At 31.8% G+C, this 23,961-nt stretch overlaps 1 protein-coding gene across 1 annotated transcript in view; it reads left to right on the top strand.

Annotated features, from left to right (window-relative positions):
* Window positions 1-9,877: 9,877 nt before the first annotated feature.
* LOC146538396 (cyclic GMP-AMP phosphodiesterase SMPDL3A-like) overlaps window positions 9,878-23,961 on the top strand; it is a 54,440-nt gene continuing 40,356 nt past the window's right edge. The window contains exon 1 of the mRNA XM_085186432.1: window positions 9,878-9,990. The gene's annotated coding sequence lies outside the window, so the exon portion shown is untranslated. The remainder of the gene's footprint in view (window positions 9,991-23,961) is intronic.

Genomic DNA, 23,961 nt, shown 5'->3' with positions numbered 1-23,961 from the left:
CCTATCCTATGGAAATATGTTCACATGTTTTACATGTATAATAGAAATTATACGTAAAAATATACTTAATAATAAAAAAAAACAGCTTTGCTCTTCTATTTCAGATGTAGCATAGCACGCAGAGAAAATTTAGTGTTAGGACACTCCGGTCTCCGCTTTCCAGACACTCGAGACATACATGACAGAATTTAAAACTTATTGGGGAGAATGAATTATTTTTTCATCCTCTTTGTATTGAAATGAAATAACTCATTCATCCTAATGGATATGCTGTACGTCTATGCTAAGATTGCCTTTTAGCCTTATGAAATCTGAAAGATATATATTTACAGTGACCTCCAAAACCTTCCTACAATATCAGGTACCTATATTTTAGTGGGTTATTAAAGTTACGAAATTTCGTTTGCGCCCAGGGGATCGAGATAAAATTGTAATGCTTCACGGACGAATTTGTTCCGAAGTTTGTAATAGGAAAGTGTTGATAGTTTCATCATAGTTGAATGGATATAGTTTATCTTTTGGGTATAGGATGGTTAAAGAATTGAATTTCAAGTTATTTTTTTTTAAGTTTCTCACAGTATCCCGTACGCAGAAGGAACCTTGGAAACTAGTGTTAAGACACTCCACTCTTAGGGAGTAGGGAACTTCCTTTCCCCCAAATCCCCTATTCCGTCATTTCATATTCAGGTACGAAATAAGAGAGAACTTGGTCATAAATCACTATCCAAACTTTTTTCGCTATTTCTTTATAGATTATGTAAAGCGGATCACGATTTGAATTGGATATATTGCCTGATCAACGGTCTTGTCAGAGCCAAGACTATTGTCTTTAAAATTAAGTATAAGAAAAGGGTAGGCAGAGAGTTCTCTCAGTTTCTCTATTTCCCACCTCCCCCACAATTTTAAGACCGAAGAAATTAAAATAATCTTTTACCCCGAATGAGAATCGAACCGCTGCGACAAGACTATTTCTAAAATCATAAACAACACGTATTTTTACATAAAACAACTATAATATACAAAAATATTCTATTACAAAATAAATTTATGGGGAAAATCAATGAACATTGTTACTATTAAACTGTCACATTTATGTTCTATGGAAAAATAATAAGGCATTTTTGTATTCCAGCTAGTGTATACGGACGAGTGAAATTTATTGTATTACCCTAGTGTAAGTCTATTGTTTACATAAATATTTATATTATAGAAGCCATTGTAGCTCAGTGGACGATATCTGACTATAAACATAATGGTTATCGATTCGATAAAAATTAACCCCCCTTAAAAAAATGATTACATATTTTCATTTTGACGTTCTGGTAGAATTAAGGACAGATTCATTTTTGCCGTCAACTTACAATAATTACGAATTCGGAGAAGGGAGTGTCGTGATACTGGGTTCTCCTCATTCTCCTCATTCTCCTCCTGTCTACGCTACTGTAAAGAAATGGGGTAGGGAATAGGTTCCTTCTGCCTAAACTGTTTTATAATTTTTCCTTAAAACATCACAGTCTAACGTAGCAAGTAAAATAATATCTAAAATTCCGCATTCCGTAAGAACGACATTCACTTCTCCCAGCATGTCATAAAGACAAACATACTAACTTAAGAGAATCCTTGCCAAAATCTTCAAAATCTCCAAAATTTCGAGCAATGGACTAGAAAATTCAATTACGCCGGTCGCGATTCACGCATTCTAATGTACGCCGTGGCCGTGTTACAAAATCTAATCAAAGTTTATGGGTAGCTTTAAGGTTTTTGTCGGTTTACCTTTGGGGAAAGGTGCGGTTTTAGTAATGGTTGAGCTGCAAGTTTTTTATTTTTAACCTACAGTGTTAAAATTAGGTATATATTTTGCAATAAAGCTGATAAAAGATAATTATAAGAGTAATTATACGAAATATTACTTTGTGAAAATGCTTCATTAAAAAATACTTTGATATTTATTATTATATTATATTAATAATTATATTATTAATATTAGTATATATCAATTTAGTTATACTTAAAAGTAATTTCTTGTTGAACCCTCGTTTAGACAAATATTTTTCGACTTTTATTCCACATTCGCTTCGCCTATCACTATAATCTATACCATAGACTTTATGCTAAATCACCAAGTCCAATATACCTCTGAATTACATTCTATTGTCCGACTTAAAATGTACAGGTTGTTTCATTCCGCCCAATACAGTAGTAGAAATGTTGCGGACTAATTTGCCCTAATATTTTAATAGGCACGCGATTTTATTGTTTTATTAGTTAATTTAGGTGATATTAGTATACAATACTTTTATATATTTTTTTTATTATAAATATTTTTTGAGGCCTTCGTGGGGCAAGGTCGGTCTATGTTTGTCGGTTCGATTCCCGCTCTGGTAAATGAAACGGAAGTTCTGTAACTGTAACCGTAAGTGAGGCCAGTCGATATAATCTATTCTAAAATCACTAGCAGGAAATATCTTACGAAAATAGTAAGTTTTAAATTATTTTTTAAGCTTTTAAAATGTTATTTATAGAAATTTTCTACTACACTGATTAAATTCTTAGAAAAGACACTTTAATAAGGAGTAATATAGTAATTGAATAGATATTTCTAGATAGAAAAAGAAGCAGGAAAAGAAGAAACAAAGTGATTTTTACAAGTTATCAACTGGAAGTTTTTGCGTCGAAATTTTCACATTCACATTATGAATCTTAGGTATTTGCTGGAACCCAGGACTATAGCCACATTAATAAATAATAAATTAATAAATATATTTTTTAAAATATTTTGTCAATACGGACAATAACTATTATAAATTATAAATCTAATTCATTATAACAATAAAATCAACGTATTAAGTAAATGGAAGCGCGACCTTCCTTTTAATCCTATTATACGAAACCATATTGAAATTTTGACTGTGACAAATGAATTGACCTACAATAAATAATAAAATTGATAATGATATTATATAGACATAATAGCAAAGGAAATTATATTCAAAACGTAAATTATTGAGGCCGTCCTGGCGCAGTGGGAAAAAGAGAGATAGAGGGAGAGTGCCTTGAATGGGAAAAGATTGTCTTAAAATTAGGTGGTCCGGTTAACTCTGCCTACCTTGTGTTACGCAGAATACAGCGTAGAGCTAAAAAAATCTGATAAAAGAATAACAGCGTTAAACCTAGTTAAGTTTAAGATACTTTGTTCCCATTAAGACACTTCAGTTCCTCACTTTCTGCTGAATTCTTGAGGCAGTGCGTATTGAGCGGTGGAACTTAACGCCTCGTATTACCTCGTTACCAAAGCAACATACAAATAAGTAAATAAAATGATAAGACATATTTTTTAAAATTATACTATAATTTTAAAACAATTTATAACCGAAATTAATAATTTGTTTTAAACATAATAGATTTAGTATATTGTTAAATAAAAAATTCTCTTACAATTTTTGTTCAGGTAAAGTTCTTTCAAGTATTTTTAAAGACTCAAAGCAAAGTATATTTTTTAAGCTTCCTAAGGCTTACTAGAAAGTATTATCGATCACGTTGACTTATTGTTATATTATGTAGGTACTTATCGGCTTCATTAAACTTTCTTTTGTAAAATAATATCTTCCAATTATTTTTTGTATATATATACGAGTACGTGATACAAATATTGTGGAGCGGTCATCTATAAACGTAACGGTTGTAGGTTCGATTCCCGCTCGCTAACAGATCCTGCAGTAGCCTGCACCTGCTGCAGTGTTTCCAGGTCGATATCTAGAAAAGCGCGACTATCTCCAACTTAAAAACCGGTTCCTCCAGCTCCTCTAGTGTTACACGGGGTCGTAGATCATTTACCATCAGGTAATTCGTACGCGCCTTGTCTTTTCCGTTTAAATAATAAAAAGATATACACATATTTTATTTAGTACAAGTTTTAAACGAACCTTAAAGTAAATATTAATTAATTAAAGTTTATTTGTTCTAAAGCGTCTACATACGAAAGTAAAGTACGTAATATATACGTATATTTAAGGTTTCAAAGTAAACTAACAACATCAGTATCGTAAAACTTATCAAACTTTTCATATAAAAGTCGTGCTAAAATTTAACGCCAAATAAATATAACTGAAGGGCAGGTCTTATACGAGTTCGTTTTATTTCATAATTCTACAGAAAAAGATATTAAGATGGTTTCGTATCTTAGAGCTAATATAATAGAGATTTTATTTTGTACTTATGATTTGAATTTGAACTATTATAGATATTTTTTTGTATACGATATATAAAATTTATATGGAAACAACTAGCGAAATTTTATTGTGAAAATGAGAGAATGTCATTGGAGAATGAGAGAAGTGGTTTAGCAAGAATGCAGAGGAGAGCGTCGGAGGACATTAATGTGTGGGTTGATGTTAGTGGATGAGGAGAAAGAGGTTTTCAGGGACGTTTGGCTCTCTATTCTTTCTAGTTACCACGTTAGAAATAGAAGAGGAGGATGAAATAGGAGATTAGAAATCTTGAAACGACCTAGTAGTAATTTACGTAGTACGTAGTTAAGTTACGTAAATAAGTTTTATATTTATAAAACATAAATGTCAATAGATAAAATAAAATCAATAGAAATTTTAGTGTATATTTTTATAAAGGTTATTACAAACATAAGTTGGAATCATATGGGATTAGAGTGGGCGATACAAAAGTAATTTAGGTACAGTCACATCAATTCAGTAAGGTTAATTCTGCTTATAAATAAACTGTGTATATCCAAAATAAAATTATAAAAGTTTAAATGTCAGATAAACTTTATAAAAACTTTACTGCTATAATATTATTATATGTACATTTGCTTTAGTGGAATATTAAATTTTATTCGAATTTTTCCAAAGTTGATTGGAGGACATTTATATATAGAAAAACTGATAAAGGTGAATCTTTTACTTAAACAATTATTTATTAATGAATACCTTTTTCATCCTCACCTTCCCTTCCTTCCTTCTTTCCCTTTTTTTTGCAAAATAAATAAATATCAGCTTCACGCTGTATCCCGCAGAATAGCGTGGTAGGCAGAACGAACCCAGTGTTAAGACACTCCGTTCTCCACTTCCTGCTGAATTCTGGAGGCATTGCGAGTCGAGTGGCAGAACTCAACGCCGCGCTTTGCCTCGACACCAGAGCGAAGAAATGGAAATATAAACGTAAATAAATATTTCACTACCTCGAGTGGGGATCGAACCCACAACCGTCGCGTTACAGTCACACCCTAGTGCCGCTGCGCCACGACAGCCTCAGACACGACTACATTTTTTTACGGTTTTTTTAATAATTTAAGATTACAATATAATAAATTCGTTTTATTTTTAAACATTTAAACTTGAAGGCAGACCGTCGTTGAGCTAGATTCAGCATCTGAAGGTAAGCTTGACGATTATAGGTTTGATTCCCATTCGAACCCACAACCTGTTACACCATTATACCCTTACTGCACCACGAAGGCCTCAATATATGGAATAATCCATACCTATATTATAAATTCGAAAGTAACTCTGTCTGTCTGTCTGTCTGTCTGTCTTTTACGCAATCAGGGCCAAACCGCTAATTTAATTGTGATAAAATACTCATATAGAGATACTTGAGGGTCTCGGGATGAACATAGGATACTTTTTTTTCCCATATTTGTAATATTTTCGATATATACCAATATATTAAAATATTTATTAATTTGACATACAATTTATTCCGCCATGTTAATAACAACCGACCGTTGCTAAGCAACGATTTGCAAAGTTTGTTGTTGAAAACGTCACCCAAAATAAGCTTAACGCATCTCTCTATTGAAAACTGTAAATAATTTCATAAATATATTTAATAAATATTCTTATAGTCCAAGCGGGCGTAGCCGCGTTCGGGTCCACTAGTATAAAATATGTTATAATACAATAATGAATTAATATATTATAATATGCTTTGTCAAATCAGATTGCGAAGGATTACCGGTCCACGTAGCAATATGCTTGGTAACGGTACGAATGGCTTCATGCTATTCCTTTATAAGTGAATTAGTTATTTAGTACAAGTTAAATATGACTCTTATAATAATATTATAGGAGATTTCGATAAGTTGATACCGTTATGAAAATTTTTCTTGGATGTAATAGGTTCAATTTTTGTCTGGAGAAATTTCTAATATAAAAAATATATAATTAATTTTGATAAATGTCCTCCAATCCATTTCACAATCATGAAGTGCAAGTTTTAATTGTAATAGCGATGGTTGTGGAATTTGATCGATATTTGGGAAAATATTTCAAATGTTAGGCGATGCGTGGAATGTCTTAACTCTACGTTCCTTGATCTATGAGGGTAGGCAGAGAGAGCTTAGTGTTAAGCAGCAGCATTTACACCATGAACATAAAAGAAAACTTCTTTACAATCAGTTAATTCCCAAGTACACACACACTATGTAAGGTTATTTAAAATAAAATCAACTTAAACCAGACATAATTTATCACCACTAAAAATCAGGTGCAGGTTTCAATAAATCATTTATTTGAATACTTGACAAGTTTTCCGTCTGAGACCAGAAACATATGTCCAATAAAAGGCGACAGCGTCAACACGGCATGCCTTGTTACACTAACCCATTTAAGTTATTAAAGTTATTTTAACTCTGTAATTGAAGGAAGTTCTATAGTTCAAAGTCGATATTTGTTGTACGACGCCAAGTCTACAGTTGCTTGTTACATAATATGAATATTTTGTATATATATAGAAATTTACAAGATTTTTCAAAGTTTCTTTCACAATTTTTAATACATCTAAAGCTTTTTTAGCTTTAGAAAACCTAGTGTTAAATTATGAAACTGAACGCCGAGCTTCGTCTTGTTATTAGAGCGGAGAAATATAAATTATGAACGAAGATAGAGAAAAAAACGTTGTAAAAAAACATTTTTATACCCTTTGTATGCAACAGCAAATATAAACAAGTATAATTTTAAATATTTCAAGTAGCGGAGATCGAATTCATAGCTATTGCCTGTCATGTACTAAGATGACAGTCATGTCATTTTAGAAGACACTTTGAAAATGTTTTTAATTAAAACATTTACTTTTCCTGGTTTTATTATACGAAATATGGAAGAAAATTTTCACTCAGCAGCAATGTATTTACATTTATTCTACTGGAAGGTGACTGTAGTTAACCTTAAGTTCTTTTTATTAATATATTTTTATTTATTCTTGCCTTCGAATTGCATCTCACGTATAGCACAATAAGCAAAGAAAATCTATTGTTAAAACAACTCTATTTCTCACAACCCGCTTAATTTTACAGACATTGCGTATCAATTGGCGGAACTTAACGCCACGTTTTGCCCCAACACCAGAAATGAAAATGTAAGATATTTCACTTCCTCTATTGGAAATCGAATCCACGACCTGTGTCCTTACAGTGGTCTCAAACGGAACAGGTTGCTCACATTCTTTTCATATAATCCTTGAATGTCTTAAAGATTCCATATAATCACTAAGATTTAGTCTGTCAGGGTGCAATGACGCCAGGAGTAATCCGGTCGATCTGACACATTAAACCTGAGATTAATTCGTGTAATTGATTGCAGCTACGCACTAATGATATACGAGTATATATGAACGCACAGTGCCTTGTGTTGTTTGTTATAGGAATTATTTATTAACTTATATTGTTAATATTTTTTTTAGATCGACACTGTACATAGCATGGTAGGTAGAGGGAACCCTAGTGTTACCCTTTCCGCCGAATAATTAAGGCTGCGTATGAGTAGCAGTCGTTACAAACCAAGGAAATGGAAATATTAAATATTTAATCGCATCGAGTGGGAATCGAACTCACAACATGTCGCGAAGCAATTAGTTTATGTTTATATAAAATATATTGAAATTATTCTTTAGGTAAGTGAAATTTGTACAGAAAATCGCGTCCACTACAATATCAGTCAGCATATACGAGTATATGTAAAATTTGAATAAGATTTCTTCCTTATAGAAAAAAGCTCTACTTTATAAAATTATTTTAAATGTACATTTAAATACAAACACATGCCTTTATGATATTTAAATTCCAATACACACGAATTGGCAAAAACAGACTACAAGCCAGTCAATCAGTAAATGCCAAAATATAAAATAAACCTAAGAACAGTCGAAAACCATTCTATAGCAAAATGTAATTAAAAACTGCATCGGCAATATAACTGTAGACGCAATCCACCAACACGAGCGACGGTCAGCGTCCGCAAACGTGGACGATTAATCCTTAGGATACCACAGTAATCAACTTGTGCTCTACTTTTGTGCAATCTCTAAGTAATACTTGTGGTGCAGGCATTAGGTATGATTGTGGATTCGATTGCCATTCGAGGTTTGCTTTACTCTGGTGTCGAGGCTGGCTCTGGCCTCCACAATTCTGTGGAAAGTGGGCAACGGAAGTAAAGTGTTTAACACTAGATTCTCAAATTCCTTCTGTCTACCCTACTATGTGCGTAAAATTATGTATAAAATTATGCTCTCAAAATGAAATAAAAATCTAAATTACGTTTTCTTTTCTTATAAAATACTCGTATATGAAATTGATCACCAAATGCCCGATGGTGCAATTATGTCAGTCTTAATCTCTGCAATCAACTAAATTGAACTTTTGTACAATACGTCTAGCGATTTTATCCACGAAGGTATAAAAATGTGGTACAATTATAAAATATTACTAAAAGTAAAGTAGGCATTATTGATCAATTTATATAAAGATTAGTGCAAATTTTTTTATATTATATCAACTTATTAAGAAGTACATAAAGTTCGCTCACTTTATTGGAGAGAGAGAGAAAGAGAGAGAGAAAATTAAAGTAAAGACATAAACTTCATATTTGTCTGTACATTATTATATTTTACAATAAATAAATCTTAAGATATTGTTGGCAATTTTCCGGTGTTTGGTTGTTCGACTTTTCAAAATATAAATTGTCATTGATTTTTAAAGACAAGGGAAGTGATTTAAATAAGAAATTAATATTGGTGGTTGTAAAATAGAGCTAATTAGAACAGAACGCATCCATAAATCTTTGAAATCAACCCATTTTGTGATTAAATAAGAAAAAGAAAAATATAATTCCTCATTTTAATTTTCCAAATTTATGAAAAAATACTAATAATAATATTATTTTCCACTAAACAAAACACAAAAATATAAACTTAAATAACCAATTAACAGTACAATAAAGATTTTGCTTTCTGATACTACGAGTATATATAGAAAGTGCATAAACACGTTTCAATAGAAAATTCAACAATATTTTAAACGTATATATCAAATATGATTTATTTTCAAACCGACTCTATGCAAATGTATAACGTCTCTATCTGTGTATTCGATCAGCGATAAAGCGATACCATGTGCGGTGGTATTGTATTTGAATTATGGAGAAAATAGAACCCTGTTATATTGGCAGCCATTATATAAGATTACATATTATCAGTGTGCATGGCAGCGCTATTGCTACTTTCGTACTATGTTAAAAATTAAAAAATAATATGATTGGTTAGGAAAATGGATTTTTTACTCATTTTTTATTTTTTGATATAAGTATGGAATATCTAGTAAAATATAATTATTTGAAATTTTAAAAGATTATTTAAATTAAAATAAATTGTATAAAATGTGTAATATCAAACTTCTCTATTTATTAAAATGAAAGCCTAAAACATTATCTCTACAATTTTGTTTTACAAACATTATAAACTATAAACATTTTTAATAATAAAATCTAAGCGTAATACGTACTAAAGTAGTAAAACATAAAATGCCTATAACATTATGAAGGAGTGACACCATAAGTACGTTACTGGGAACTATACTGGTACTGTACCTGCCATTCGTCGCCCGGTCGTAGACGCGAACGGTCGTTCGCGAGTCGCGTGTGCTATTATACGTGTGTTTTCGTGCTTTATGTGCTGACTTGGTGGACTCACCCTGTAATAAACGTGAGATTTCTTTATTATTAATAATATTTTAAAATGTCTTTTTTTGTTAAGGTTAGCGGAAGTTTAAATTAATGTAGAGTCAAAGTTTAGATTGTAAACTTTGTAGGAATGGTAATTTTAGTATATTAAGAGTATTTATTTATATAAGGTATAGGATTATGTAGATTTTATCCTAAATATAAATAATTAGTGTCATTAAGATATTCTTTTTCATTTATGTATGTTTAAAAGTATATAAGGAATTTAAAAAGATATGTATTTGCTTATAAATATATTTTAGCACAATTTTGAAATCTACCATTTATTTATAAACGTAAATAATTAAATTGAAATAAGAATTTTTATTAATCTGATTGACTTTTCCATTACCATTCAAGATCAAGTCACTCTTGGTATTAACGAAACCCATAATATAATTTACCAAAATCAGTCAATTAGTATCTAACTGTTCGATTTTGTTGCAAATACGTGAAAATATTGTAGACTGGTAGCAAAAGCTACGGCGTAGAGGGTCTACGTATCTACTTTCTACGATTTATGGTTGATTAAATAAAAAATAACTTCGAGTAAATGTAGCTTAAAAATATCTAAATGGCGATAATTTTTCAACAGTTAATGATACTGTATTAAATTATAGAGTTTATACTCTACGTGATAACGTTGATTTCTGAGAATCTAAATCTGAACTACACTAAATTTACCTGAAAGGTGAATTTGGTTACCTTGTTAGTAATTTGCGCTTTGTCTTAAAGGATTAGTGGTTTTAGCACCTAGTTTGAATTCTCGGTTTTGTAAACCACATTATATTAGCGGGTTTATGCATCAAAAGCTAGTTTTAGTAATCTCCCGTATATGCAATATGCTGTTTTATAATTGTTAAAACGCATTCATTTATTTTTTAATTACTATAAAATTGCTTTCTATACAGTTTATTTTAATAAAATTTGCAATAATTATTATTGTTTGAAAAAGAAACAAATATTTTAACAAGAAACGTAGGTAAAGGCCACAAAATAGACTACAAGGGTTTATTTAGTGTAACGATTACATTTTTTCTTTCTCTTGTTTAGTTTGTACAAGATAGGATTTCTTAAGTCATTTTGATATTTTATTTTTCTTTTTAGGGACATTTTTATTTTTTGCTACATTCTATAATTTTATTGGTTTTTTTTACTTATCATAGATTTTATTTTATACAAAAAAATAAAAAAGAAACATATATTACTCTTAATTCTAAAATATTATATTTGAGTTTTTAACTCATATTTAGACGATTACGAAATCATACAAATTTATAATGTAATGTTTTTCAATAATTCTTAAATCTCCATAATATTTTTTGGTGTACTTTTTTACTTTACTTGTATATTTATGATATACAAGACGAATGGACTCGAGTAACTTTGTTTACGTAAACTATAACAAATTAAATTCCTGCATTTCCTGTTTGAGGAATTTCGAGGAATACTCAGTGAATGTTCACCCACACTGTTGAAGTAAACTACATGCTCAATTAGAGCGTTCTAATCTTCGTAGATCGGGCTATGCTATGAAGAGGATAGAACAGTGTCTTAACACTACGTTCCCAGGTTCCCTCTACCGTCATCGTCTGCGTCATCATCATACAGCATGAAACTGAATAAAATAAGAGGATGCCATCTATAAGGCATATATTATTACTGCATTATCTTTATTATTACTGCAGGGATGCTCTGCAGTAATATATATAAAATCGAAAGGTCACTCACTCATCACGAAATCTCAGAAACTACAAGTGCTGGGAATCTGAAATTTTGCATAGGAGTTACTTATAGGACGTAGGTGCTCGCTAAGACTTCGAATTGCAATATTCGACTTCTAAGGGGTTGTTTTTGGGGTTGAAAGTTTGTATGAAACTCTCAAATTTTGCATGGACGTCACTTGTAGGACGTAGGTACTCATGGAGACAGAAATTAATAATAACGTAGTTCACGCGGGCGAAGCTGCGGGCGGGCCGCTTGTAATATTATATAGATTTCTTCCACTTAAGCATATATTTAAACTTGTACTCTACTCGTTTGTTTGAAACCAAAGCTCCGTTTTACAAATACAGGTTTTCTAATTGATCACATTCAAGCCCGTGTAAAGGTCGCGGCCGCATTGCGAATACGCTAACGCATAGCGTTGAAAAATGAAGTCAAGGTAATCTTTTCATTATTCATCCTTTTGTTTACCATTTCAACTCGTTGATTTTACTCTCTTTTGAAATTGAAATATTTTAGTAAAATCTTTCTTTCTATTATTTACTAGGTCGTGTTATTTATATTGTTCGTTTCTCGTCTAGTTTTTATTTAATGTCGATTTAGTTGGAAAATGTTCTAAAATTTTACACACGTTTTAACTTTTCATAGTTGAAAGTAGAAACACAAATGGGTTTTTCATTTTGTCTATTCGTTGGTAAAAAACTTTCATAATACTTGTCAGTGATTGTGGAAAATGACGTTTATAATAAAAGAGGGAATGTTTTTACTTTTATTTCATTTTATACTATTATACTTTATGATATAATTTTGGAGCAGTGGGTCAGCGTCTACCTGTACGCACGATGGTCGTAGGTTTGATCTCATTTCGGGAAATAATTATGTGTAAATTCTTTTTATATTGAGGCCCCCTCCTGGTGCATAAAGGGGAACGGAATTGCCTCAATGGGAACGGACTATCTTACTGCTAAGTTCCCAGATTCCCTCAGCCTACGCTGCTATATGCGGAATTAAATAATATTTATTTTATTAGTCCATTTTGAAGTTTATATGTGTATGTATCCGTATTTCGAATAACTGAAATTTTACTTTGTGAAGTTGGTGCAAAATGTGAATTTATCGATTAATTTAAAAACATAAACTCATAACATATAACACAAATACACATACACACACACACACACACACGCACACACATCTTATATACTCACCAAAATATTTATAATATTAAAGAAATAATTAGGTTATAATATAATATGTACATTAAGACTTGTAACTCGTATAAAGGAACATTTCATTTAGTACCCCCCGTGGGACACGGCACTGTTACTCTTTACTACGGGTTACTTTGTAACCTATCTAAGAGGACAGTACCTTAACCAAATTGTAACTAATAAGTGTTTAAATAAAGATATTATTATTAAAAAAAAAAAAAAAAAAAAAAACTGACTTCTTATCAACGTTGAAAAGAAAAGACACAAATATATAATTTAGACTATTACCTAAGTTGCAGAGTACTCGATTAGTTTCCGAGATATTTGTAGAGAAATATAATGTATATTTTCCATGTATAACATACATATATGTGCAAACTTATACTTATGAAACTTACCTCATGTGCCCGAAAGCCTTAATATATCATTATTTTCAAACTTTATCCAATTCTAGCAATATCACATACACACTGTAGTCAAACTAATAACCCATTTTTTGTGAAATTGGTTAAAGACAGTTTTACTGAAAAAAGAAGAATGACTCAAAAGGTATATCAAATTAAAAATAGGAAAATGAATGTAACAAATATAATTTTATAATTAAATAAAACAAATATAAACACAATAAAAGCTATTGTATGTTGTAAGCTCAGAAATTCAATATAAAGTTTGTCGAACGAAATTATATTGAGTTTGTGAAACACGAGTTTTACATTACCGCCGATTATACCAGTCTCTTCTTCTTAGTATTCAATTATAAAAGATTTTTCGAAATTCGAGACGTTGTTTGTTGAGTGACGGAACTTAACGCCGCACGTTATCTACCAGAGCAAGATTTTTATTTTGTTTTCGCATATCGCAGGATGTACAGATGGAACCTTGGAACTTACCTGGGAACTTAGTGTTAAGACAATTCTGTTTCCCACTTTCCACTCTGTAGTTATTGCGAGTTGAGTGGTGGGTCTCAAAGAGAAGAAATAAAAATATTCAATATATCAATTGGGAATCGAACCCACAATCTGTCACGTATACGGTCGCACACCTCTGGCCCTGCACCACGATTAGCCTTAGCTGGATAATGAATTTAAACAAAATCATTCCCTCGACTGGGGATCGTACCAACAAGCATCGCGCTTATTCGACCGCTATCCCTCTACACCACGACGGTTTCAAATATAATATTAATTTAATGAAATTATAATTTCAGTAAAAGATGTGACCTCATTAGATTAAGCTAATTAGAAGAAAGGCACTGGAATTTTTATAATTGATAAAGCTGTTAATGTTTTTGAAATTATACGACCATTTGTGTTATTAACTAAGAAGCTGAAATATTTAAGGAAGTCTTAGTGTAGGGACGCAAGTGTTTGGCTGTAAAGATGGTTGTTAGTTCAGTTCCCATTCAGGAGAATTTATTACTTTTATTTCTTCGCTCTGGAAACAAGAGAAACAAGAGAGACGGGAAACGGGGTTCGGAGTGACTTAACTCTAGGTTCCCTTTTCCTGCTACATACATGTACATGTGTATTACTGTTAATTTAAATTAATTCTCATATAAACGTTTTTTATTATAGGGTAAAAGTTATACTTTATAAATATACAGTATGTATATATATATATACAGTATGTATATATATATATATATCTTTATATATTTGTACAAGCCTAAGTATCGTATGCTTAATGCAGATTTGATTACTACACTAATGAGTGTGTTCGTGTTGTATGGTGGCATATTAGTATATTATGGGAAAATGGACTGTAAATGTATCCTATTATGTTTAAGATTTCGTCTGTTTTTCTTATTTCTTTCTATTTTAAAACGATTTTATTAGGACGAGCTGTAAAAAACTAAGAATATAATAAAATCTACGAATCTAAATTTGAACCACTTTTACTTTTATAATTGCATCTTCATGAAATTCGACAATTGAACGTAGATTCGTCAAACATACAATATTATGGTAAAGTCAAATGGGGAACGAACTTTCTTAATACTAGGTTCCCTCCGTTGTAGATTAGAAATATTTAATTAATTTGATACTTGAATCTACGACCATCGTAATTATTTGACCACTACCAATTAAGTCTGACCACTAATTTCAAATTATCCAATAAATGCTTAATATGGTTTCATATAAACAACTCGTATTTCCAAATAATTAAGCTATAATGTGGATATTTTTGGTACTTCGCCTAACAATGTTTTAAACTATCGTTAGGGCCGCTCCTAAGGTAGTTACAAATTTAACGCGTTGTCGTTTCACGTTAATGTTGGGTCAGATTTCGGTAATCTTTTCATTTCTTTCAATGTAAAATATACACTTAGTAAACATTTTTATTGAAGTTTGTATATAATGTAGATGTATAATATTTTTTTTTAAAACTTCACGCTGTAACCCGCACGTATAGAGTAAAGGGAAGCTGGGAACCTATTGTTAAAATCCGCCATTCGACACTCCCATACCCCACTAATACTATAATATTATTATAATATTATCACAAAAATTAGGATATAATTAGGAGATAATAAAGATAAGAAATCTACTAAAAAAAAGATAAATAACTAGACCACTATAGCCCCGATTTAGCTTCTCAACCCCACAATCCACAGTATAGACTATAAAGGGTTAAACGTTCATTTCTTTAAACCATTGCAGTTTTCAGTTAACCTACTTCCACAACATGCACAATCACGTGTTTAATAACACTGTTAGAATGCAATATTGTGCATATTGCGCTTTAAGAATATTGTGCTTGGAGAATTTTGTGCTTGGAGAATTTTGTACTTCATAGTAAATGTTTGAGTAATAATAAAGTGAGGTCGTCGAGGCCATCGTGGTCTGGTGTTTGACTATAAATGTGAGGGTTGTGAGTTCGATTCCCATTTGGCATAATTAATTGATTTAAATTTCTGGCTATGGTAAAAAAAAGCGTGGTGTTGAGTTTTACCATACAATGGGGGGCAGAGTGTCTTTACACTAGGTTCCCTCTGCCCACCCCACTGTACAGCTTGAAGCTTAAAAAAAAAACTATATTTATATAACATTTTCGAGTTAACACTATCCTAGCGTTGCGGCTAAGCGACACCATTTTGCACACTTACTCTCTGTACTAAATGGGCAACTTTTTATACGTTTTTATTTCTAAAACTTGTATCCCGCGGGATAACTAAGTTTCGACACGTTCATGTAGATTTTATAGCCACTAGCTAAGTGTATTGAACGTTGAAATTTTTATAGGAATATTAGATGTTATTTGATTAGAATGAAATTTAACTTTGTAGGTACGTGCCTTATGTTAGTGTTATTATCATTTATTGATATATTTTCAAAATGTGAAAAAAATATATTTTTAGCTTCACGACTTAGTTTGCTGGGGGCAAATAGAGAATCTAGTGTCAAGACACTCTGTCCTCGACTGTCAGAATTAGAAGAATGTTTTAGCTTATCAAAACGGAGAGAAATGAAAACAGTTTATTAACCCGACTGAAAATCGATTCCACAACCTTCGCGCTAAAGTTCATATGCTGTCGCACTGCGCCAGTATGTCCTCAATTTAATAAACGAATACACAAAAAACAATATTTAAATATGCTATACACATATATGGATTTACAGCTAAAGTAAACGATAAAATATTGACAGAAAAACATATTTTATTATTCTCTTAGCATTTCTATGAATTCGTACAAGCCTTTGTTGGCGTAAGCTTGTAAACGTGTGAAAATATGTGAAAATTATTGTTGAACAAATTCCTTTAATAATGAAATATTTATTATTAATATACATATTGCCGTTGGAAAAACATATTTATGTGCAATGATGTATATAATAAATATATTTATTTGTATTGATGTGTAGGTATATAATTTTTTATATTCTTATTTCTTTTAACTTTTCGCTGTATGAACTCGCAAATAACTGGGTAGGTTGAAGAAACCTAATGTCAAGACACTCTGCTCCCCACTTTCCACAGATTTCTCGTTTCTTCGTCGTCTTCGTTTTTCTCTCAACGTCGAGGCTTGTCTTAAATGAACATATTTTAATCCATCCATCAAAAATATTTTATTTAGAAATTCCCACCTTAAAATTTCACTTTAAAATTTTTTAACTTTTTCTAAAAAAAAAGCGATATACCAGACATACAATAATTGTACCAACATCACAGTGACTATAGAACTTAAATTCTTTGAAACTTTCCACGTAACGTTGCAAAACGCTTTTTCCAATAGATCGATGCACACAGAATGTAAACTTAATGGTTTGCCCCAAGTTAAAAATGAGAAGCGATTTATCCTCAGAATACCAACACGTTAAGAATTTCGTTCCATCAATGTTTCGAGATTGTTTTGTTATAAAGCTATTTTAAAGTTTCAAATATAAAATAGCATTGTTTAAAGTGTAATTTTATCTAAAATTGGATATTTTGTATTGTTGGTATTATTGGATAATAATATGAAAAACAAAGGTAATATTTAAAGCTGTAAACGTGGCCATTAACTTTGATTCTTACTTATGGGAATGAATTATTTTCGTTTTCTCGCTTTGTTAACAACCCTAATAGCGGCGTTGAGTTTCGCCATTTAATATGGAGGAACGGAATATCTTGACACTAGGTTTCCTTTGCCTTCTCTATAAGATATAGGGCATGAAACTAAAAAATATATTATATGAATATAGTAATATGCTTGACGACTAATATTAATTTAAAATTTTGTCATTAACAATTAAGTATATTAAATACTATAATAAAAAAGGCTATACTAAGCTATAGGTACAGCAAGGTAGGTAGCTGGAACCTGCTCCGTTCTCCACTTTTGAGCCCAATTTCCCTATTTAAAAATACAAATATCTGTACAGAAAAATAAAGTAAGATAAAAATAATTCAAGAAAAATATTTAACTTGAGCCAATATACAAAATAACTTTTCATTTTCTTGATTTAAAACCAAGGAACTCTTTGTACGGGAATGTCGTTGCATTGTGGACCTCACGTCGTTACATAAAGACAAGTCTTATAATGTAACAACTTTACTTCGGTGGAATTCGTTAAGTTAGTTGTATTAACATTTCAATATTAAATTTAAAAAAAACATTTATATTTTGGAGATCAGTCATGGCGCAGGGGCACAATCGTGCGACTGTAAGTGTGAAAGGTTATGGTTTCGATTCCTAATCGAGGAAACTAAATATTTACTTCCCAGGTTCCTTCTGACTATCCTGCTATGGGCGGGATACAGCGCGAAATATTTTTAAATATTTTAATGAATATGGCAACATTACAAAATAATATTTTTGATTTAGCAATTTGAATCAAAAGTGGTTCATGTTTATTGAGTGGGAAGGGTTCTTTGAATAGCAGTATGAAGTAAATAATAGACTATTGTATTTAATTTATGCGTTAAATGTATATTGCTTACATTTGAATAAGTAAAAAATGCAAAAAAATATATGTAAAGTACACATTTAATAGTTATTGGGAAAGGTAAATGAAATTTTAAAAAATGCTTGCCTGTGTCCAAAATTTAGTTTTTCAAATTTAGTAATGGCTGTTAGTTTTACCGAGTGGAGAGAGGGAAGAAGGTACTCTGCCTCTAAGAAATGGTAACCTATAGGTGGCTTCTTGAGAAGAGTTGTACGTGTCTTCTTGAGAAGAGTCGTCAGCAGCAAGAGCGTCTGCTACGGGAATTGAGAGTAAGCAAGCCATGGTTCTCTATTCTGAGAAAAGCAATCGAGAACAAAGCAATGCCTTTTATTAAGCATACATACAAAAAAAGAGAACAAAGAGACGTATTAGTAGATTTTTCTCCTTACTTTATACAATGGATGAAAATGATGAATGCACATTTCTATAACATGTTTAAAACAACAAAGTAAATAATTCTATCATATGAATTTATATCACTTAAACTAAATTATACGTAGATTATATTTTCCAGCTAAACGTTTACTTTGTCAACGAACACATAAATTCTGCATTCATAAAACACGATAGCAGGCGTTTTACGAATTAAGAATTCATTTTATAACATCACAGATTTAAATTTAAAACGTACGTTATAATTTAATATGAAAAACATGCAGCAATAATGAAAATTCTAAAACAAAGTGTATACGTAAATAGAAATGCCTAGGATGCATGTTTAATTATATTACAAAGGAAATACTTAAGCCCAGTCGTGGTGCAAGGGCACAAGCGTACGACTGATAACGCGACTGGTCGTGAGTTCGATTCTCATTCGAGGAAATTAAATATTTTTTTCGCCATGGTAGGAAGGCAAAGCGCGGCTTTGCAATTTGCCATTTAAAATACAATGTCTACAGAATTCGATATAAAATAGGGTTCGGAAGATACTTAATTAGAACAGAGTGTTTTAGCACTAAGTTACCAGGCAGTTAGCCTGTTATGTGCGGGATACAACGTGAAACGAAATAAAAAGAAAAAAAATATACGAAAACAGAAGACATGCCTTGAATGCATGTTTAATTATATCACAAAAGAGATACTTGAGTGCGTCTGACCTACAAACGGGTTCCGTACAAAAATACTACTGTTTGCAAAAGGCAAGGGTTACGGTGAAAGCCTTCATAAACATTACCTCCGCCTTAGAAAGCTCTAGAGACTCAAATGGCAGGTCACATTCTTGTTGAGTCACGTTTTAGAAAAATAATGGTATTAAAGTTATTGTGGGATCATTTTCATAATGGGGTTTTGGGATATATGTATTATATACAAAAATAGTTGTTACCTGCGACTTCGCCCGCTTGAATTTAAATATGTCAAATGAAAATCCTGTTTTTCTCGTTCCCCCTAGTGCTCCCTTACGCTCCCTTACACTCCCTATGGAATCTGTTCCAAATTTCTACGTTTATTACGTACGTTGCGAAGTTTCGGCTGTACCTTGTCTACCAGACACCCAGCAAAGTATTCAGATTTGAATATCTATCAGCGAACTTTGAATCCGATTTGTTTGCAAAATTTGAATGAAAATATCTATAAGACATGATAAAACCAGAGGCATAACGCGGCGTTGAGTTCCGCGATTGTACGCACAGTACTTCAAGAATTCAGCGAAAAGTGGACAACGAATCTATGTACCCAGGTTCAATGTATCTACCCTGCGATAATGCGGGATACAGTACGAATGTAAATAAAAAATAAACCCGATTGGGTTACTACGAAGCTGAAATCTATTTGGTTGAAAAATTACTTGGAAAAACTCTTATTTATTTTATTTAATCACGGGGCGAACCTGCAGTAAAAAGCTAGTCAAATATAAATAAAACTTTTACACGTCTGTTTCACCGAGAGTGGGTTCCACCATTAGAAATGTCGCCAAAGTAACTTCACAACTTAGATATCATTAATTCTTCTTATCATTATTCCATGTCGGGAATTTCAACATGAATATTTTAATAAAGGAAGAACTCTATAACGCAATATGAATAATGGAATTCTAAAATGATGCTTAAAATTATTTTATTTCATTTCATACAGTAAAAGGAAATGTGAGTTTTGTGGAAAGTCACTTTGTTTTTCTTATTATAATTTAAACACGGGTGTTTTATTTTAGCTTCACGCTATATTTCGCACATGGCAGGGAAGCAGAGGGTCCCCTGGGAAACTAGTGTTAAAACAATCCATTTCCCAGTAAGACACTGCCCAAATTTTCCCAATTTTTTACTTTTAACCGTTGAATTTTTGCATTTTTCTCAACAGTAGCGGAACTCAACGCCGCAAGAATGAAAATACAAAACATACAACTTTTAAAACACGACTATTAAGACTCATGTAAGACACTAAAATTTGTATAACAAAATCACAATAGCGAATTTGCTTCGTGGAGCTTTATTTTTGCGCCATAAAAAAGGTTTATTGTGTTGCTTATTTTTATGAAGGGAACTAATGTTGGGACGGAGAGAAGGGGAGAATTAAGTTGTCAACTTTGAAATGTCGAGAGAAAATTATTGTATGGACAATATAAAATGTTCATTACACGCATACAACAGAATGGGGAGAGCTTGTATTATGCTCTGGGGGGTCCGTTTAGTCGTTTTTTTTTTCTCTTTTTTTCAGCTTCACGCTGTATCCCTGTAGTGTTAAGACACTCCACTCCACACTTTCCGCCGAATACTGGAGGCATACACAATGCCTTGAGAGGAGGAACTCGGCAATTGGTTCTCGATACCAGAGGAAAGAAATGAAAATATGAAATATTTAATTTCCTCGAGTGGAAATCGATCTCATTGCCACATTTGTGCCCCTGCATCACTACTGCCTGTCTGTCAGTATATAGTATGCATTTATGTATGTTATATGTATGTTTGTAAATTGCTGAATAAGTAACTGCGCCTCGGGAATACGACGATTCAGTTTTAAAAGCTATTTTAAGGGATTATTATATAAAATTGAATTGTGATTTTTTTCTTGTATACCTCATATAACAGGGTGGGTAGAGGGCACATAATGTTAGGTTAACATTAGGTTCCCTCCTCCCTGCCCCCCTATATGCGGGACACAGCGTGGAACTGATTTTATTTTTGAATAAACACAACAATGATGAAAATGTCTGAAAAAGTCATTCTGTAAAACGGTTTAATATAAACGAGTGTGAGCAAATAACAACGTCGGTACCCGATGGTTTAATAGAGCATATGCTTTTAATATAAGTGCTCTTGAAGCTGCGTGAACTCTTGGAATAATAACCTATCCTGCACATAGTATAGGAGACGAGACGGGATGGGGACAATGAGTCCTTTTGTTTTGTACATACATATATTTTTAAGGGTTAAAAGGGCTGTTTATAATTTTTGTTATGTTAACGTTTTTATTTTGGATTTACAATGTAACCCCTATATAGCAAGGAAAACAGAAGGAATTATTGATAATGCAGGTTGAGCGGTAGTGGTGGTGTCTTGTTATGAAAGTGAGGATGTTGCAGAAATGAAAGTAGTTCATTTCTCTGAGTAGGAGCCGAACCTGCAACTATCGCGCCACGGTGTAGATTAATAAAAGTAATATGGAGTTGATAGAGTGTAGAATGGAGAGACATAACGTTAGGATTTCTTTATATACTTACCCTGCTACCCTGCACGAGATAATTAAAATGAAAAAAATAAATTGAAATAGCATTTTAACTCCTAAACTATATAATTATTACATTTCTAAACATTTACTTTGTATCACTTATTATTTTATCCCAATCACATTAAAACCGTGAAAAACATTTTCATTACAAATGTTCTGTATCAGAATTGAACCCATAACCATGAGTTTTAAACATAATTCTCATTTTTACTCATTTCTACTACCGCAAAAACATATAAAACAAAAAAACACTTGCAAAAAACAGAATAATAAAACACAACCTTTCACATCACTACATCGTACCAGGTAGTAATTTCGTATAAAAAGCAAAACTAAATACACTAACGGTACAAATTAAAAAGGCTTCCTTGTTGTCTTCTGTAATCAGAGTTACCCATTAATTGACCTCATTTCCCCCTAACTCCCACTCGGTATCCTCGTATTTCAACTATTTACGCAAAATTGAGCTTCTCAGGTCAGTAATTAAAGAACCTTCTCTAATGGTTGAGAATGGAAGTGTATTGGATATTTGAAGGCATATAGTTTATTTATCTATAGGTTTTATTATAATGTTATTATTTAAAGTTTATTTGAATCAAAGTTTCTTTTATAATCATGGGGCCTTTGACAGTGCTCAAACACTCCGTTATATGGTGAAATGAGTATTTAAAAACACAATTAACACTAGGTTCCCAAGTTCCCTATACCCTACCTACCTACCCAGTTTAGTTAAACTACACAGCGCAGTTAAATTCTAATCTAGTTACTGTTAGCTCCAATCAAGTGACATGGTTGAGTCTGTGTGTACCTATATAATTAAAAAGAATGCAATTAATATTTTTGTTTCATATATTTAGTATAGATCCTTGTGGTCGGTAAAACAATTGGCTGTGAGCGACGGTTCTGGGTTCGATTCTCATTTGGGGTAATGATTTTCTTTAAATTTTGTTTCCAATGGTAATAAAACAAAGGGGTGGCGTTGAGTTCAGTGATTTAATACGCAATATCTTAAAATAATTACGTTATATATCTGACTCTATTACATTGATAAAATTTTGCCGTCTAATTATTATTATTATTTTGAAGAAAAAAAAAATACTAGCTTTTACTACAGACTTCGGTTTGTGATCAAATGGAAGTAATTAAGAGTTTTTCAATTCCAACCAGTATTTTCTGAGATTAGCGCGCTTAACCAAACAAATTCTTTATTCTAATATCTATACCAATATTGTAATACAGATTATTCTAGTCACTTTATATATTATATCGAGTTAGCGTATATCTGTTACTATGGTGACAACAGTACACACTGGTGTGTCCGCCATACATCCTGTTAATTTATTCGATGGCTCAGTAATAAATTACTTAAACCCTGTCCTACTTCTAGCTTTGTATGTCATTGTTATAATATTGCTATAATTATTGTATTTAAGAATTAGGCTTTTATTATAATTTCACGCATTATACTGAATTTTGAACCTAGCGTTAAGACACTCCGTTCTCCATTTTCTATTCAATTTTCAATATATTGCATGTTGAGTTGAATAACTAATATTTCGATTTTTCTTGTAAATAAAACGCAATAATTAAAAGTCGAACCCACACCCTTCGTGACTACAGTCACAATTTGAGCCGTTGCGCTCAAAATATTACAATATTTTATAATAATGAACCTTAACTGTCTATAATAAAAAAACCCCTCTAATTCGCTAATAGGATTCTTTAAATCCCTTAGGCCCTCTCCTGATTGTATTAAATCACGTCCAGTCCAGTAATGCGTTGGTTCCGCCCCGATTTTAACACTTTCGATGTTATTTTTTGTATAAATCATATTAAAAATATACATATATCGAGGTCGTCATGGCGCAGTGGCGGAGCGACTGTACCGACATTTGTGGGTTTATTTTCATTTTCTCACACTTTATCAGA

This window comes from Heliconius melpomene, chromosome 6 (genome assembly GCF_056956725.1).
Source record: "Heliconius melpomene rosina isolate 202511_hmr_F chromosome 6, ASM5695672v1, whole genome shotgun sequence".
Classification (NCBI taxonomy): Eukaryota; Metazoa; Arthropoda; class Insecta; order Lepidoptera; family Nymphalidae; genus Heliconius; species Heliconius melpomene.
This window is presented reverse-complemented; position numbering and strand designations above follow the sequence as displayed.